Here is a 16,204-nt window from a genome sequence, read left to right on the forward strand (position 1 = left end):
AAACCTATCATTGAGTGGTTAACAAAGACCACTCGGAATCTGTTTTTCTAAAAGACAGCTAACCAATCCCTGTAATTCAAAGAGACTTTTTCTCATCAAAGCACCACAGGAACACCGAGGAAACATTTCAGAGCTCAGCATCCAACATGTGGGCATTATGTGCGACACAAAAGTATTCTGGAGGACTCGAGGCTCTGGTATGACACTGTATGATTCAACTTCTTGGCACACTCCCCTTCTGCCATCATCTGAAAACCATCTGAGATAACCTCTAAAGAAGATCTGGGCAACGGTCTCCCCTTCCTTTCTCCCTAGAGAGAACTGTAATCTGCTCTTTGATTTCTTTTATAAAGCAGGACTACAAAGGAGCAGCAAGGGAAAAAAAAAAAAAAAAAAGGGCTGTTTGAAAACAAGGCAGCCAGACATCCAGCGAGAGCTTCTCATCCAGGCTTGAGGGAATCTCACAGCTGGCTGCTGCCACATCTCCCTGCGGATAGCCGTGGCTTCCGTCTGCTTTTGCCATCACCTCCATCTCCTGGCCTGGACAATAGCAACAGGTGCAACAACACCAACACACGAACGGGACAGCCCAGGGGATGGACGTGTTTTCTGCTGCAAGGGTTCAAGTGATAGCACAGAAGTTAAGTGCCTGATGGATATTGCAGCCACAGGATGACGTGTGGCCTCCCCACACAACAATCCATGCAGATTTTTGACCATTTTGGTAAATGCAGCCAAAATATCACACTCGGGGCTTGACAGTGAGGAAAAATAGTTGGGGTGTAGGAGCAGGCTGTTCCAGGCTGCCAAACACAAACACAGACTTCAGCTGTTCTGTTTTCCCACCTCAGGGTAACCACCCACCTCTGAGTAAAATGTCACCTGTTGTCCCCACTCTTCCCCACAGAAGCATCTCTGACAGAAAGACCAGACAGAACAACAGCTGGGGAGGACCCACAGCCTTTCACCTTAAGGTTACCACCTGGAGACACCAAACATCAGTATCAGACCACTGGAAACCACCCCCTCTGACACATGGAGACAGGGGTCAGCCACAGCACGCCAGTCCTTAAATTCTGGGAGGCATCACAGCTTACAAGGAGCTCTTTTGTACTTGTGAGAAGAGCAGAAGATAATGTGTGTTTGCATATTTTCCATAATTCAGCTGGCTAGTTTCTGTAGGTCGTTTGTTGCCTCTTTCCATCATCCCTGATGTGGACACAGCAGGAACATCTGCAACCCAGGCGGTGAGGGCTGAGAGTCGAGAGAAGGGCTGGAAACACAAATATGAACTCATGCTTTGCAATTAAAAAGACAGATGATACCAACTTTACTCCTATATGAAAAGAGCTGGTTATTACCAAAAAAATTTTTCCTGCCAATCTGAATTTATTACTTCATATTTACTTTTGAACTATCGTATTTCCAAAGGATATCTCACAAAAAAACCTTGCCAAATATTTTCTGTCTTGAATTCTTGAAAGAACACATTTCTGTGCTTTCCAAACTATGGCCCCTCCTTAAAAAAAGCGGCCCAGGCAGAAGGAGCAGATGTGCCAAAAGCACAGAGTGGCCTAAAGAGAGGAAATGTCCTTAAAAATGAAGACACAAGACTCTGGGATCGAGAGGGGGACAAGACTGGCACAACCACGAAAAGGACAGTAATTTATCATATTTTTGATAATGGAGCATCAGATGGAATAGTGCTGCAGGGCCCTGACCTCTCATTCCAAGCATACATCTTAACTTGGCGAGAGGAGTTTGTGTCCGGTTGTACTGTCCTGCTGACGGAGCTCAGCTTTACACAGGCGCTCTCCGCCTTTCTGGCAGCCGCCAGCAAGTCATCCTGATTTGTCATTTTCCTTAAGTGTGCTGTCAGCAAACAAAAACTAGCCAAAAGCCCAAGTGTCAGACTCTGTGGAGTAACGTGGAGGAGCGCTGGGAAGCTGGCTCTGCTCGGACCACCACACCTCACTCCAACCTTCCAGGACTTAAAGGGGACTTCAGCTGGAAACAGGGACAGACTTTCAGCAGGGCCCATTGTGACAGGACAAGGGGCACTGGGTTTAAACTAAATTAGGGTAGATTTAGATGAGGCATAAGGAAGAAGTTTCTCATGATGAGGAGGGTGAGGCACTGGTACGGGTTGCCCAGAGAGGTGGAAATATTCCATCCCTGGGAATATTCAAGGCCAGGTTGTAGAGGGCTTTGAGGAACCTGATGCCCCTGTTCATCATGAGTTGGCAAGATGATCTTCAAAAGGTCTTTCAAATTCAAACCATTCTGTGATTTTCTATGAGCTCATTTTGTGGGAATGACTGAACTCCTCTTTAACCCCACCAGGCTCACTTTACACTTAAGAGTATCTATAACTCTCCCAGGAGCCCATTTATACCTGTTATTGACTTTATAACCCAAGCTTTGTTGTCTTTTGTTAGTTTTTTGTTTCTTTGTTTGTTTTTTCTTGTTGAAGAAGAAGTAGCAGTTCTGGCAGGCCTTTAGCTGCCTTTCCCTGCAGTTCTCCTCAATTACCTGCTTCCAGTAAAGCCACGTTTCTGGCTGGGCACAGCTCACCCAGGCATCCAGCTGTCAGCAGCTAACTAGGAGGATCCTCGGTGATGCCAGGGTGACAGGGGTTAACTCCTGTGGCCAGACCTCTTTTTGTGAACGATCTGTCACAAGACTGCCTCTTCCCCACTGAGCTGCTTAAAATAACTTTTCTCAATTTATATGGGGAGGCCCAGCAAAGATTAAATGACTTCAAAAGAAACTAATACTGGCAGATGAAAGGAAATAATCTTATGGATACGTGAAGGAACTAGCTGTTTCTTTGATTACTGCAGGGAAGGAGGTCCCTAGCTCCATCACTTCATTAACATCTGAGATTTAACAGTGTCTAAAGGCCTCCAAAGCCTATTCACACCCATCCCACAACAAACCCAGTGGTAAATGACAACCCCTCCAGGAGGAAGGCACATGCCTTTCAGAACCCAGGATGCAAACAATATCCACAGGATCCAAACCCTCCGTCTTCTACCATTTATATTTTATTTATCATGCTTCCAAATCCCAGCTGCAAAGCTGAAGAGAGAGAGATGTGGTTTCTCATTAGAGGAAGCAGTAAAACCTGCAAGAAGGAGAAAATAATGCCCTACATACCTGTGTGGAAAACCCCAGGGATACCACATAAACTAGGACTGGTTGGTACTTTTCATTTAGTTAAATATGAGTTTTCCTGATCAATCTTAGTTGTACCCTTTTGTTTTACCATCCCAAATTCATTCCTGCCTCCAAATTCTTTCCCCCTGGGGAAAGGTTATAAACTTAATCCTGGAGTTTGCTTCACACATCATTTGCAGCTTGTCAATGGGCTTTTGAATGTCACTGTGTGCAGAATAACATTAGCTGGGGGAAGGGTCTAGAGAGTTTATTTTGTTAATGGAAAGAAGAATGATATGACTAAAAACAAGTTTTGTGTTTTGCTTTGTTTTGTTTTGTTATTTTTAATCAAGTTAATAAACTTTTTAGTATTTTTTTCCCCCTACAATATAAGCGAGTGTAAGTTTTTTTTGGTCCACTCTTAGTCAATTCTTCTGTTACTACTTTCTACCTGGGGGACAGAATGGAAAGCCATTTGTTAAATTCTAGATTTTTGTCCATTTCTGACTCAGTTACAGGGTAGGTTTTACTTCAGAAAAAACTACCTCACGGCTCAGTTCAAAACTGACACTTTTGCAATTCGGTCTACAAACACAATCTGCTATGGTAGGGAAAAAAAACCTTCCTCAGAGCTTTAGCTCTCAGGATGTTTCCACCTGGTAGCAGTTGACTGATATCCCTGACTACAGGCAAATTACTAGCTGGGCTTAAAAAACAAATTCTTACCTAAATTGCCTGCTAGTTACATGATTTGGGGATTTTTGTTTTTAATTTGTCATGTCTGAGAGCATTTGTGTGCCTTAACTGTTTGCACTGTTAAGAAACCTCCTCAGGAGCAAACTTTTCTCCACAAACATTGACTGCTTAAAGCTGTAATTTCTCCTAACATCACACACACTTCCTATCAAACAAACGGGAATTTTTCTGGCACTCTCTCAGGAAACACCTTCCTTTAGGGGGAGTTAAAAAAATAAAAACAAACAGACATTATCTTAATGCCCTTGCTCCATGTAATAATTTAAGGAAGCGCACAATCACATCACACAGACCAAAACCAGAGCAAGTGGCATTTGATAAAGCTTGAGGGGCTGGATTACAGTGACTTGCTAAACATCAGGCTTGCTTGAGCTTGCTTGAGGCTGACTCCTGCTCTTGGGACCACAAGGAGCTGCTCAATTTACGGGAATTCTTCAGTGGGATTTGCCCAATCCTCTCTGCCCTCTGTGCTCCCAGGCTGGGTACCAGCCTGAGGGATACAGGGACACCACTGGGGGCCACCTCCAAGGCTGATGGGCAGGGGGAACAGGGCATCCCTCGCCCCCAGACAGCCCTGCCCTGCACCAGGAAGGAGCTGTAAGCCACACAAAGAACGCAAGCTTGATCTGAAACCCCATTAAAACAGATCCTCTGGCTATCATCGTTCCCTCCCCCAAAGCTGTGGCATTGCTAAAGATTACACATGCAAGTTCTTGTCTTTTATTCCCCCAAGCAAGGCCAAATTACCCAGTAATTGGTATTTTCAGTTCATTGCTGGATAAGGGAAGATCCAAGTTATGGGGAGGAGAGGGTATGGAAGCAGTACCACTGTGCGTGTCGGCAGCAGCACCCACCTCATCTCCCAAATAATTCAAGGACAGAGACACTGACTAGGAGGCTTTTTATCCACTTGGGGAATGCAGCACCCACCAAGCAGAGTGTGTGAGACACACCACAGAGCAAAAACACTGCAGAGTGCAAGCAGCCAGGCTTGCTCCTCTCCGGATGCGGCCGCGTCAATCACAGGAAGCAGCTGCGACGCAGGCAGCTCTTTGACAAAGCAGCCCCACTCTTGCCTGCTGGCCTGTGCCAATTTTAGACTGGTTTACCTTCACAGGAATAATGAGACATGAGGATTGTGCTGGGCAAGACCTAAAAGCCACTTTGATTTGTAAGGAAAGCCGCAGTGGGCCATCGCTCACAAAGCACAGCCGGGCCCGCCATCCCCAGCGCCTTTGGCACTGCCATGGCCAGACCTGCAGCACCCACCCAAAACACACAATACTGCAGACTGCTCTGCACTACTGCGTGCCTTCTGAAAGGCAATTTACCCATCTAAGCCTGTCTGCAAAGGAAATTGGAGCAAGACACGGTTTGTTAGCTTTCCCTTGTCCATTTTTGAGAAAATATATTTCCCACGGAATAAGTGCGTGTGTGGTTAAAGACGAGCTCTGCAACCACTGCATTAGGACCAAACATGGAATTATGTACAAGCCTGACAGTGATTCATTTCAGTCCTGAAAATGAACTGTATGCAATTAGAGCAACATTGTAGAACAACGAGGTGGCTTTTGCAGCTTGAACAGAAATTCCCCTGCCCATATTGGACCACACTCCGCTGGTCCACAAACGCTGTCAGTAAAAAAGTCAGTAGGAATTTAAATACAAACCTAGGGGCCAGCACTGGAGTGAGACTCAGAAGACTCATTTTGGTGTGCCTATGTCTTCCCATGCAGCTGCCCATCTTGTCTTGTGAATTATAGGGATTTCTGGACCATAACCTGTGCTGTTTTTCACAGGTGCAAAGATCTATCCCTGCTGGCAAGCCAGCACTGCAAGTTTGCTTCCCAACGATTCCAACAAAGCACAGCCACTCTGTACACAAACAGGCTGTCCCATGCTAAGTGACACTGCCAGGGAGAGTTTGTCTCTTCTTCTTGAAGAGATAACACTAACAACTTAATCCAATTAACACAGCACAAAGCAAGAGTCTGTAATTCCAGGCTGGATGCGCTCTAATGCCTCCTATGGCTTTAGCGAAAGTTTGCACCGGATTAAAGAAAACACTCAACGTTCATTTTCGCTTATCGTGGAGCAAAGCAGCATATAGGAATGCATGAGCCAGCAGAGGCCAAAAGCAGGGATGGTGTCTATCCCTCGTGCATAACATCTTTGCCTGCTTTGAAAGAATGTTATGTTTCTCAATGATATCACTAAATTACTGCCTTGTTTTCCATTTGAAAGATACTGCGGAGCTGCGGTCCTTAAGCAATCACTCTGACCAGCTGCCAAGCCACTTAATCACTTACATGCATTCGAAATAAAAGCTGTCTAACTTACAAGAACTGCATCAGCTCATCCAAATTGCCTATCCCAAACTGCAAGGAGCAATGTGTGCCTTTATTCTAATAATGCACAGAGGAAAAAGGTTGAGAAACTACGAGGAGAGAATCGGCTTGTTCATCACGATCGTGAAATCCTAATTGCAACCAACAGAAATGGGATTTTTACTGACTTCGGAAAAATTACAGTTCTGCAATATCCAACCACACAACCACCAAAAACAAAGTGCCAAGAAACTTGGGAGAACTATTAGTAATAAAAGCTGGAGATAGAGAATAGATATACTGGAGGTCTAGCACAATACAAACAATGGGAGTGATAAATCAGAGATTCCACCCTTTCAGTGTGCAAGAGATTAGAAAAGGGTAGAAATACAAAATACCCAGGATTTCCAAAAAGTCAGAAAGCATGGGGTGGAGAAAGGCCAGCAGTGAGGTCTGGAGCCTGGGGGCTGGCAATGAAAACACCTTCACTTTTTGCAGTGGGATAAAAATGAAGGTGTGACAAATATTTGTAAGTCATGTTAACTAGGAATGTCTAGGAATGACTTTCCACCCCAACTCTCCTGTTGGAATAATTTCACTAAATATGCACAGTGGGTTGGATTAGAAATTTTTTCATTCCACTTCAGACAAAAGGGCTACAGCTTAAGAAACACACTGGGTAGCAGCCACAATGTTATGAAACATCTTGTTATGAAAAAGGCAGTTGCCTGCAGAAATACAAAATCTTCAAGAATTAATTTTTCGCTTTTTGTGCCTTCAGTTCTTTTCAGCTATTACTGTATGTTATGCAGCATCACTGCATCACATTTGTCTATCTACAGCATGGAGCACCACGATTTGTCATCTTAATACATTAGCTCTGGATTCAACGAAAGCAGATTTTCTTCCTGCTTTTTTGCTTGAATGAGTAGCAATAATACACAGCTTTCTCTGCACACTCAAACATCATCTTTTCCTGACCTGATGTTCCTTTTTCAGCCAATTCTTCTCACGACTTTAGAGAGGCACTGAACTGCCAGAAAGGAAGGAGGCAGCTATAGGGGCAGTGCAGGCAGGGGGAGTGACCTGATAGCACGGGTTTGCCAGGACGTGCAGGTTGCTGGCCCTCAAATCAGCTAAAAATGGATAATCTGCCGGACGAGGTGACAGAGATTACAGATCAGACCCATTACAGCTGGAAGCTGCTTCCCAGGACTAATTGATTAAGACACCTCAGGTCTAAGCTGAGGACAGCATTTGATCTGGTGGGTGCTACAGAGCCTGTGGGATTCACAGAGCTTTCCTTATGGGATCCAGGTTTGCTCATGGATCTTCCTGCTGGAAGATCCCCAGTAAAGAGGTACCTCCATCAGGCAGAAGACACTTGCTGTCAGAGCCCTCTTCCTGTGGTACCCACGCAGTTGCCTTGAGCTTTCAGTGCATCAGGGCTTCCTGACACCTGATCCTTCTCCTTCCTTTGCATCCTTTCATCCCCACCACATCCCAAGCGCAAAGAGATCCCCGCTCCCACCCAGACCGAGGAGCTCGCAAGGCACAGCAATGTTCCAGCACTCACAACAGCCACTTTGTGAAACACAGAACAGTCATTAAAGCTCAGAAGCCCACATTCCTGCTTGATTTTGATGAAGCCATGTATGCCTATTAAATTACCCATAAAGCTCTTTAATTTAGCCAAAGCAATTCCCTACCCTCTGCTGCTTGCCTTTTTTTTTGCCGTTGCTGTTTTTTTTTGTTTTGTTCTGTTTTTTAACCACCATTAAAACCAAGACAATCTGAAATAAATGTTTTTCCACAGCACCATCCTCAAAGCAATTATTCTGCTGCAGAGATGCAGTCAGGAAGAATAACCTCCCCGCGGTCTCTTTGGGAAGGCAGGAACTGAGCGAGGCCCTCGGAAAGCCAATCTTTCAGCTCCCATTCTTCCCACACACATCTCAAATCATCTACTGCATTTCTTCTGCTCATTTGACTTCTAAAGCTCAAGCAAAGCGGGGATTCAGATAAAAGACAGCGCTAGGAAAGAAAAGAGAAACAACCCAGCCACTTCCTATAGTGATCTTTGTGCAGCGCTAACCCCGGGGTTTTTTGGATGCTGGGCAGTGTGGGTCGCTTTGCTTTCAGCCAGCATCAAAAACCATGGACTTTGCCTTGGATTGCTCTTCTGTGCCTTTGCAGAGAACAGCTCCAATTCAGAGCAACTCTGTAAATTAAGGGCTGCATGTGCAAAAGGAACCCCAGCTCTCTAAAAAGGGAAATTCAGCTGATGGGCCTCCCAAGAGTTTAAAAAAATTAAAAAAAAAAATTAAAAATACTTTCACAAGACCAGCTGAGCAATTAATGACAAAAATTATTTTAAAAAAAGACAAAAATAAACAGAGGGAGGTATTGCTTATTAAAGGAGGTAGCACTCCTCAGAGGAACATCAGATACACATCTAAATAAAACAAACAGCTTTTATATGTTTGCACATCTCAATACATATTCACAAGCCCACTACAGGCAATTCAGAAGAATTAATGAAGCTTTGGCTGTAAGATAAGACTATGAAGATGCATCTAACTTTATTATCATCATCATACTCAGGGAAACCGTGTTAAATTGTCTGAAAAATATTGAGAAATATGAAAAAAACCCCACAGTTATTTTTTTGCGAGTCAGAAAAAAAGTTACTATAAGACAGCTCCTGCCTCCTTGCCTTTCCTTTGGCTTCAGAGACTGGAAGGAAAAACCTAGCCATCACCTCTTGTCACCGTGCTCTCCAGGAGCACACAACTAGCAGATCTCATTTCCTCGCCGTTTCTTCATTATTTTTGGGTAAGGAAACTATTATTTCTCATTTTTTTTTCCAGCTTCCAATCAGTTTCCCAGCTCTAAGTGACCTGCATTTACTGAATGAAGAAACTTCTGACACAGCTGACAGGGCTTTTGCTGCCAAAACTTGGTTAAGTGCTGAAAACCAAAAAAAAAAAAAATAAAGAAAAAGAAAAGAAAAAAACAAAACGGGAAACGGTTCTGAGATTTTAGGTGGTGGTTTTTTTGTGTGCAGTGGTGAAACCTTCACAACTGGGTCACACAGCCAGCTGTGGGACCCTGAGCAAGGAGAGGCGTTTGCTCAGCTGTTCCAAAGGGTATGAACATTTTGGAGCCCAACAGAAAGCCTGGGTGCCAAGGAAAAAGCCTAAAGGAGGGCAGAGAGTCCTGTCTTAGGAAGCAATTAAGGGCCAAACTTTGGGCTCTTTCCATGCTTCCTTTACCTGCACAACCACAAACAAATTTAGTTTGCCTTGAAGTTTTTTAATAGACTATGAGGTTAGGCTTTAATGAATTGCAACTTCACCTGAAGTGTGGACTTCTTAAGGGGGGGGAAAAAAAAATATTTACTTTCAATAACAACCTTGTATCCCACACGTGATGCTCAAAACTGACCAAAACCTTCCTGAGGAAAAATCGGAAAAAACACTCCAGAGAGGGAAACTTGGCTGGGTATAGAGCTGCTGGCACCCAGTGAGGGTGGGAAATAATGGCAGAGGTAGAGGGAGGGACGAGAAAGACACAGGATTAATGGGATAAAAGGAGACAAATGACGACTCGAGGTCTTGCGGGCTGTGACCGTTTTGGGAATGAGCATGCACAAGTGAAGGGAGGAGGAGGAGGAGGAGGAGGAGGAGGAGGGAAGAGTCTGGGACATGCTGGCAGAGGCAAGAGGGTCACAACGAGCAGAGGACAGGGCGTGCATTTTCCCCTCTGAGGAGAGGGGGTGAGCAGGCTGGATGAATATCCAGGATCCAGGAAGAGGGAATAGACAGACCGGTGTATTTATGCCAGCACACCTCAGCATCCAGATTACTTCTAATCACAGAGTATGAGCAAACCGGGTGTCAGACGAAAGAAATATTGAAAATAATAATCAAAAAAACACCTTTAGTTATTGTCCTTAGCCTGTAGAACTTACTAGGAAACCTTGGCAAAACACACCTGGATTCCCAGATTTCTTTGGCGTGAGCTGCTCCTCGGCAGTGAGAAGGTCAGAAAGGGCTGACTGAGCACCACAGCACGCATGGGGGGACATGGCACAACTTCTCCAGCCTCTTCTACAGCAGGCTGTCCCCCACTTCAGGGCAGCCCCTCTCATTCCACTGATACTTCTCTACCACAGCTCACTGAGTCCAAGCACAACACGCATCCACCACCAAGGAGCGGCGGCCCCTCAGCCCGGGACACTGCAGCTACTGTTCCCTCTCTCTGGGCTTTGTTTTCCATCTTCCCTTGTTTTTCCCCAACAAGCCATGGCACAATCCCTGCTCCTGCAGGCCCCCCTCCCCAGACCCCAGCTGTCAATACCCCCTCGCTCCGCTCCTGGATATGCGAGCGCTCCGGAGTCAATCTTCCCATGAAAATCAAGTCAATGACCTGCCCTTCCCTGTTCCTTAAGAACCAGAAAGAAGAAAAAAAAAAGAGCAAAAAAAGCCATAATTTTTCTTCCCCTCAGTTCTCACGTGTTGTTAGTGTTCACTCAAGTTGTTAGGCAATACAAAACGCATTAATTCCTCCAAAGTGAGTTCCCCATGAAAGATTTAATTGTTGCTGATTAGGCATAGTTTTCTCCTTTGCCACCCCCCTTTTTTGGGGGGGGTTGGTGAAAAAAGAAGAGCAGAATGCAAAGATATTTTTCACTCAAAGACCACGTTAGCCTTATTATCTAATCAAGTGGAAAGGCCTTCGTCTGTCCTGGCCCTGCCAAAAAAACAAGTGAGGCAATAAAAACCTTTAAGATTTTTCTCTATCCTTTGTTATCCCAAAAGACCCAAGTTTAGTCAATTGCTGTCACATCACTAGAAAGAAAGAGAGGAGGAGAACAGAAAAGAAAGAGGAAAGACACTGCTGTAGCTGTTTTAAAAATAGGGGGGCTTTCTGTAAGCCATGAAGAAGCTTGGTACACAAAATTGCACAGTAACTTTCAAAAGATTTGCATTTAAAAGATTGAATACAGGTCGCTTCCCTGTGACCATAGAAACATTAGAAAAGGTGGAAAATTCAGTCTACTGAACTTCAAATGACTTTATTAAAGTGTCACTAATCAGAACCCAAGGACACAAGGTTTTAGTGTTTGGGCTAACAACGTGAATAACCCTCAAAAGTCAAATGACCTTCTAAGAGCATTATGTTTAAAAAAGCCACTTGTCGGCAGCAAGTTAAGTAAGAAAAACTTGATTGCCTTTAAGAAATGAGTAATCCCATGCAGCTCACAACACAACTGAACTATGTCTCTAAAGGCAGGCTCAAGTAAGGCAAAAATCTCCAAAGCTCTTAAAAATTATACTTTGGGGACAACCAAGTATTTGCATCCATTGGGACAGTATAAGACAAATTTTGAATGAAATATATAAATTATTAATTTGAAGTTAATATCCACATGCAATGAAACAGGGATAAGGACAAATTTCTAACAAGCTGTGTTAGGAGATCTTTATCTATACCAACAGCGCCAAGAACTTAAAATAACACTGAAAATAAGTTACATCAACTTAACATCTTCTGTAATTAATCAGAAGGCTACCTATATCACAGCTCAGTTAACATATTCATTCACCTGAGGCACCATCACCTCTATCCAACAGGCATCACCTCCAGCTTGGTTCTGTCTCCAGAGTTACACCAAGTGTTCTGTGCCTGAAACTTGTTGTTCCTCCCACTGCAACACCCTGCAGCTCTGGGCAGCTCTCCTGATTCATGGAGCAAGAATTCCTCTCAGGCATCTTATTTTTGAATCTTAACACCTGCATCTTTATTCCTTTTTGCTTATTCAAGTATTTGCTGTGTCTTTTACTTGACCAGTTTAAAAATCCTTTGGGGTGTAGGAACCACCTGCTAGAAAAAAACCACTAATAATAGGAAAGCATCCTGTAATAGAGATTGAACAGTTTTAGAAGTTAACATTATGCTTCAAAGCCAAGCAGGCAGCTTTCAGAACTGAGTAAGATCATCTAGAAGGCAGCAAAAATTTAGTTTGCTTATTCTGCTGTCTTCATTATGCTTCCAAACAGCGCAGTACAAACATTACCCACACGGACGGTTCTTCTTCAGTAGCAAGGTTATAGTCTTGTTTTGTGTGCTCTTTTAACTACACTGAGCAGAAATCAGCACAATATTTAACTGATAGAGACACAAGCTTTAGCAATCCTTTAGTTAAAAGTAGTTATTTCAAAGTCAAATGGACAACAAAACTTCCTTTAGACATGACCATGAGCAGCAAACCCTGGGGCTCTCTGACCTTCAGTGACCAGGTCCCAGCAAATAGGGCAGATGCAGGGGTTTCAAGCGCTGGTATGGATGAATTCCCCACAGGGTGTGCTCCTAGGTGACTTACCTCTCAAACTACAGGGAAAAAACTGGCAGCACCTATTCCAGACCTGCCAAACACAAGTGTGTAAAGCTGATTAATCTGAGCTCACAGGTGACTAATATTTCCGACACAATTTGGGTGAGCTGTCACGGCACAGGCTGAGTAATCCCCTTAGCGTGACAGAGCCCGGCTGGGACTCATGCCCAGCACTGTGGACCTGCACCAGACATTTATCCTTCCCTACCCTGGCCTTTCCCTGCTTCCTTGTTGATTTTCCTGGGCTGTGACACAATGCTGTGAGGAACACATCATCAGGAACACTCAGGAGTTATCCATATGTTATCCTTAGGGAGATACACCATCTTTTCCAGCAGCAACACAAGCTCCAGTGGCAGCCATAAAAATATTTCAAAGATATTTCAGAGGTGATGATACAATGATGATACACATTTCTACCCGTGCCTACAGTCTTCCACACTTGATACACCATTTGGATTGAGATGTTGATCCACATAAAAATGATGTCTCAGAAAGTAATCTGCCAACATGAAAACTTCTGTAAGCCTGTAAGGAGAGGTGAAATTCCTTCTCTTTGACACATATTTTTAGCTGACACAGGGACACTCATACATGACAGACCCAAATGCAATGCTCTCATAAAGGGTCAGCTCTCACAAATGCAAGGAACAGCTTTTTAGTTTCTTCTTCTGCCCAACATGCATGTTCTTACCCTGGCAGGAATGTCCATCAAACCCCAGTGAAGGGAGCAGTTTAATTAAAAAAATAAAATAAGACTCTTAATACATTAATCCAAATGCAGACAATTCCATGCTCTCTGTCTTGCATTATATTTGAGTGGCTGGATTCAGTGTCCATTGCCTTAGAGGCAAAACTTGGGAGGTGCACAAACTTTTAATAAGGTATTATGCCACACTAATAAAGGGAATTGATGCAGTTTTATTATTACTAATTATTGGCACAGCAACTCCTTTTAAAATTTCATTGTCAGTAATCCTCTACCCTAGCAATTAAGGAAGTCTTAAATATCAAATTAGCTATCATACACAACTTCTCCAGAATTAATCCTCTGAATTACACACAAAACAACTGGTAGTTAAACAAGTGTTAAGTAGCTACAACATAACGAGTAGCTCCAAGCTATTTATTTCTTAAATGTCAGAGAACAAGGGTGAATTTTTTTCAACTGACTCATGCAAGTAATCTCACTGGAGATGAAAGCTCTTTAAACATCATTTTTTTTATTAGATCACTTCTTTCATGGGTTTACTTAATGAATACCCTTAATTTGAAGTATTTGGCAATTAGCCTGGACAAGGACAGTGATTATTACTACCCCTTACCCAACAAGACCTATTTTTAGTATAAAAAGCCTAGATTAAACAAATGAATAAATAAATATTTTCTCTGAAAGGGTGGTGTTTATCCCATAAAGTCTCCAAGTAGAACAAATAGATACTACAGCAGTTTAATGCTACAAGTGCTAATTCTAAATTCAGTCCAAAGTAGGATGCCAGTTATGGGATTAAATTACAGGAATGAAACGACAAAAATACAACATTATCACTGGAAAAACAATGTACTTGTTATTGCAACTTGTATCTGCCTTTGATTAATGTAGAGAAGCTCCACAGCTCCAAACCCTTGATTTTGTAAGATTTACAGTGTAGGAACAAACCCTTATTCCTGCCACTGAAAGATCAGGCAGGACTTCCAGGAGCAACAAACTATTTCCCTGCTTGCAGTGGAGGCCAGATGTGACACCAAAGGTGGGAGATGTCTGGCCAAGACCAGAAAATGTACAAGAATAAAACAAAAGCTGAACTGATTTGGATATTCAGCCGGGCTGAATGGGGCTCTGAGCACCCTGGTCTAGTGGAAGGTGGGAGCTGGAACTAGATGGTCTTTAGGATCCCTTGTGAACCCAAACCATTCTGTGGTTCCAACCCATAAAAACCTTTGGTTGAATACTTGCCTTTGCAGCAGCCAAACACTCGGCTCTATTTTTTTTCATTTTATTTTATTTTTTTTATTTTATTTTTTTTCCATGTCAGCAGGACAGTCCCACCGTGGTCACTCCAGGCCCTGAGCAGCAGAGTTATGAATGTAGCACACAAAGGGATAGCAGCTAATGCACATAATCCCTTGGGTAAGAGAATGGGCCCACTAAAGGAGACCTTTCTGCTCCGCCTGTAAGAAACCGCAGGGATGCCCTGCGCCGCTCGCTTACCAAAGAGATGCCAGGCAAGTTTTGCTGAGAAAAGAACCCTGGTTCTTAAAAAATTGCACTGCTTCAGCAGTAAACTCACAATGAAAAGAGAATTCTCATTTGCATCAGCTTTAAACATCCGTGTTCTGGCGCTACAAAGCCTATGGCTGATAAAGTACTCTTTCTCCTTAGCAATAATTGTAGTGAAAATGCAAAGATCTGGCAAGATATTTGCTTCTGAAATACTTCTCTATTACCATGGAGAATTTGGAATATCCACCACTGCACTGGAACAAAATGAAGATAAAGGAGGTTGAATGCTACTATTATTGTTAGGATTTCTTTCTTCTTTTTTTAAAGGCTCTGTGGATTTCAAAGGGGCAAGAATTAATCACAGAAATAAATCAAATACCGCTGCCAGTAACAGAGCAGGAAGAAGTGTTAAACAAAAACAATAAATACAAATGATTACTCAGTCAAACAAATACACACATAGATAATAGTAGTTAATTTGGAAATTAACAGTGGGGTTTAAATCCCATGGGTGCCACAAATGACAGGGAAAACTAGAATAAAATTTCAAGAGAAAAAGAACAGTACCTGTCTTCTACAGTAAAGGTATTTAAATGGATCAGGGCCAGGAGCCCTCCATGCCTGGGGAAAATACCTTTGAAATCAGCCAAGTACTCATCCTCAATGACCACTGTGACTGTGGACAACCCTGACTTGTCCTGGAGCTCTGGGATGCAGCTACATTCCTTCAATCCCCTCGTTCCTGGAATCCATTATCCACCCAGGCAGCTCTGTAATGAGGGAACTGTTGCACCCCTAACTAAATCTTCAGAAATCCTTCCTATTTTTGGGCAGGTTTGTTGCAAGGCACAGGTAAAACCCAGCCACTGCAACATTTCTGGCTTCAAAAGAATAGCTACTAAACGAAGAAGTTATGTTATTAAAAATTAAAAGCATGAGTTTGATTAAAAGTTAACTATGAGAAAAGATATAGGGACAGATTGCAGAATTTCATAGACAGAACAAGAATAGATGAAGGCTCAGTATAGAGAAAATTCTAAAGAAAATGGGTAATTCTGTGGCTCCAGTTCCATCAAGGATACAGTATGGTGGCCCTTCCCACTGAGGGCAAGGTCCACCCTTCCCACCCCAGAAGAGGCACACAGGAAAGGAACCAAGTCCCAGGAGACTGTCCAGATGCTCCAAACCTGTTGAATGCTTTTATACCAATGTCCAGTGCAGGCCACTTTCAGAAAATAGAGCCATTGTCATCATAAAAAACTAATGAAAACCAGCCTGGAGTAGAATTTACATTCCTCAAAAGACAGTAAATCCTCAAGACAAGAGACCACCAGACCA

The 16,204-nt window shown here is 43.2% G+C and overlaps 1 protein-coding gene across 1 annotated transcript in view; it reads right to left on the reverse strand.

The window, feature by feature from the left end:
* FAT4 (FAT atypical cadherin 4) overlaps positions 1-16,204 on the reverse strand; it is a 122,756-nt gene that overhangs the window by 88,274 nt on the left and 18,278 nt on the right. The gene's annotated exons all lie outside the window — the stretch shown is intronic.

The sequence above is a fragment of the Cyanistes caeruleus genome, chromosome 5, assembly GCF_971803275.1.
Source record: "Cyanistes caeruleus chromosome 5, bCyaCae1.hap1.1, whole genome shotgun sequence".
Taxonomy (NCBI): domain Eukaryota; kingdom Metazoa; phylum Chordata; class Aves; order Passeriformes; family Paridae; genus Cyanistes; species Cyanistes caeruleus.